Source organism: Limulus polyphemus, unplaced genomic scaffold (assembly GCF_000517525.1).
Source record: "Limulus polyphemus unplaced genomic scaffold, Limulus_polyphemus-2.1.2 Scaffold6538, whole genome shotgun sequence".
In the NCBI taxonomy this organism is placed as follows: Eukaryota; Metazoa; Arthropoda; class Merostomata; order Xiphosura; family Limulidae; genus Limulus; species Limulus polyphemus.
Genome location: NW_013672148.1, coordinates 31,606 through 35,370, shown reverse-complemented (window position 1 = coordinate 35,370; position 3,765 = coordinate 31,606). Strand labels below are relative to the sequence as shown.

At 32.4% G+C, this 3,765-nt stretch overlaps 1 long non-coding RNA gene across 1 annotated transcript in view; it reads right to left on the bottom strand.

Moving 5' to 3' along the window:
* LOC111089535 overlaps positions 1-2,404 on the bottom strand; it is a 5,201-nt gene extending 2,797 nt beyond the window's left edge. Inside the window, exon 1 of the long non-coding RNA XR_002613786.1 lies at positions 2,254-2,404. This is a non-coding gene — a long non-coding RNA (uncharacterized LOC111089535). The remainder of the gene's footprint in view (positions 1-2,253) is intronic.
* Between the last annotated feature and the right edge of the window lie 1,361 nt (positions 2,405-3,765).

Genomic DNA, 3,765 nt, shown 5'->3' with positions numbered 1-3,765 from the left:
ACATTCCACCATCAGATGTGTTTTTGATAGGTCACATTCCACCATCAGATGTGTTTTTGATAGGTCACATTCCACCATCAGGTGTGTTTTTGATAGGTCACATTCCACCATCAGGTGTGTTTTTGTTGCATCACATTCCACCATCAGGTGTGTTTTTGATACATCACATTCCACCATCAGATGTGTTTTTGTTATGTGCTTTTCATTATGCCCTGCTTTAAATTTTGTTTACAAATAGTTATTTAATGTTTAGTATAACATAATTTTACTTATCAGAAACAATAATTAGAAGAAAAAGATAGTCCAACTACTGACACCTATATAAAGAAAAGGTGTAATGGGTGAGTAAAACATGCATGTTCCAGTACAGTAACAAATATACCCGGTACAAAGGTGTATTGGATAAGGTGTCAAACATGGTACAATAAGAAGTATACAAGGTAAAAAGGTGTATTGGGCAGAGTCTGCAACAGTTTCACCATCCTCTTTAACGTAGTAAACCAAAAGTCGAGCTATGGGGGCCATGGAAGGCTGTGGTATAAAAGATATATTAGCTTGGCCAACGAACGGAGAAATGGTCACACGGTTACCCCAGGTTTGATTGTTTTCCAACTTCAAACAAATGGCACTAGAATCTTGAGGAAGGTATGTGTCATCGATGACTGGAGTTTGATCATTCTCTACGAGACATTCTTTTGTATACTGTCCTTGGGTAACAATCTTCCCTTGCACCATCACCTATGTATATGGTAAAGCAGACCTGGTTAGTTAGAAGACTTAAGAATGAGTGAAAGGTGTGACAGTTTTTAGTTTCTTCACCACTTTACTCAAATAATGATATTAGCAAAAGAAATTTATATTTGGTGAAAATAATCGTAATTTTTTTACTTAGGATCTTTCTTATATTTCTTTGAGAATAATAATAGTTCTAACTTATTATTTATGGTAATTACTAAAAAGCTACCAGAAAAAAACTCAAAATAAGAAATAGAGCCAGAATTAGGGTTGTATTTCTAGGAATATCATTCCTGTAGGCTAGTAGGACTCCCCAAATCCTAGGGAGATTGTATTAACCCTGTCCAGAACAGGGTGTTTCACTGATATCCCCTGATTTTTTTTTCTTCTAGAAGTGGTAATACTTGACCTAATTACATTGAAAGTTTTACCCAATGCAGTTTCTTGATTAAACTTTAGTAAAAGCTAAAACACAAGTTGAACTTCCTGGATATGGAACAACCATTTCAGAAGCACAATCCAGTTCATGTGTTCATAAAGTAAAATAACAGTTTTCATAGCAAAAGAATTTGTGCAAAGCCTTAAAGTTTTACCAATTTCCCGTGTTTGCATTATTTTCTAATCATTTAGTTTGTATGGTAGTTTAATTACTTTTCATATTAGACAAAATAACACGTAAATTAAAGATTCACAATCCTGGCCATGATTTCAATTTTTATTCACTAAAATCCCAAAGTCCTGGGGTCTAGAAAAAGTTTCAGCATTGAAGCACCTAGCTAAAATCTAGTAATGTGAATGTAATGTATGCCATTGTAAAATTTTAAGCACTGAAAAATATATACATAGACATACTTTATAGAATTTGCAGTCAAGAATTGTTTGAAAAACAAGGTTATTTTATTAGAATTTCAAAGAACATTACTTAGACTAAATAACTTGTTGGAGAGTTTTTAATGTGTATTAATTTCTAAAAAAGGTGAAACTGTTGCGGACTCTGCAGAATTTGCAGTCAAGAATTGTTTGAAAAACAAGGTTATTTTATTAGAATTTCAAAGAACATTACTTAGACTAAATAACTTGTTGGAGAGTTTTTGAATGTGTATTAATTTCTAAAAATAAGAACAATATACATGGTTATGGCTTTGGTGAGAACAATATACATGGTATTGACTCACCTGAAACAATGCTGTATATTGTTGAATCTGATGTTATTTCATACATATTTTATTTTAATGTCAAGGTATACGCATTACTCACCCACGTCTGCATGTAAACATGAAATTTTCAACAAACAGATTAACTGAGCATACACATGTATCCATCTGACTAACAAAGCAGTACCTCAAATACATACTGCTAGCATGTTTAATGATTTATCATAACAAAGACAGTTTGTTATATTTCAATGCACACATAACATTTGAAGAGTTACCCATCAACTGAAATTATGAAATACTAACAACAAACAACTTGTTCCTAGAGCTAAGAAATCACAACAAAAGACAAACATATAATCACCTGGTCTTCACTAAGCTGTTTATCTTCTTTCAGTAAGTGGACACTTTTATCAACAGCGCCAACTCCACAAAGTGACAATGGACTGGCTGTTAGCTTGATTGCTGTCGAGCTTCCAGGACTGACTATTGTTTTCTCAAATTCAAGACTAACCTGGTTAAAATTTTGTAAACAGAGAAACTGTTTAAAAATATGATTCCTCTTACCTATAGAGGTATTAGAACACTTACACAAAAACAGTTTTGAGGTTGACTGCTGTAACAAAATTTCACTTTTTTGTACGTTTTAAGCCTGAGGTCATAACATTAATTTTTCATATCAGAATAGCTTCTTGTTTCTAAAAGCTACAAAAAGAAAGAAGAGCGAATATAACATCACAACTTTACTCGTATGAAATCTTACTGACTTAAACTATCACTGAACAGATTAAAGACTGCCATACTTCAAAGTAAATGTAATGCTACGATGAAGAAGTTGATAACACAGATTCAGATATTTTTGTAGATTAGACTTCTAACCATACAGTTCAGGATCACCTTAAAAAAACAATACACCTTCGAGTCCCAAGAAACTGATCTACAATGATCTGTTGAACAGATTATGGATCATTTGAATAATAAAAATTCTTTAATAAGTAATACTAACTAAGAAAAACACTTTCTGGGAAGATTTTCTTTTATAATTAACAAACTTATAACCATTTTAGCATAAATAATTTATTATCAAATCACTAAAACAAGATTTCTTATACTATTCAGGGTTCGAGTCCTCTTGCAAAAACATTTTTTATGTTATTTGAGTCCAAAAACTTTCACAATAAACACAAACTAGAAAAGGGTACCTGTCAAAGTAATTAATGAGTTATACTGAAAGGTATAATTTCCATGTAACGTGAGATTCTAACAAGTTAACACAACACAGAAAATATACATATATATCCTGTGATTAATTAAGTATAACAGAGCAGGGCATGTAACTGGCTTTATATACAAACAAAGCCATAACCATGTATATTGTTCCTCACCAAAGCCATAACCATGAATATTGTTCTGAACAAAGCCATAACCATGTATATTGTTCTCACCATATAACCATGTATATTGTTCCAAACAAAACCATAACCATGTATATTGTTCTCACCATATAACCATGTATATTGTTCCAAACAAAGCCATAACCATGTATATTGTTCCGAACAAAGCCATAACCATGTATATTGATCCAGATGAGTCAATACCATGTATATTGTTTCAGATGAGTCAATACCATGGATATTGTTCCAGATGAGTCAGTACCATGTATATTGTTTCAGATGAGTCAATACCATGTATATTGTTCCGAACAAAGCCATAACCATGTATATTGTTCCAGATGAGTCAATACCATGTATATTGTTTCAGATGAGTCAATACCATGTATATTGTTCCGAACAAAGCCATAACCATGTATATTGTTCCAGATGAGTCAATACCATGTATATTGTTTCAGATGAGTCAATACCATGTATATTGTTCC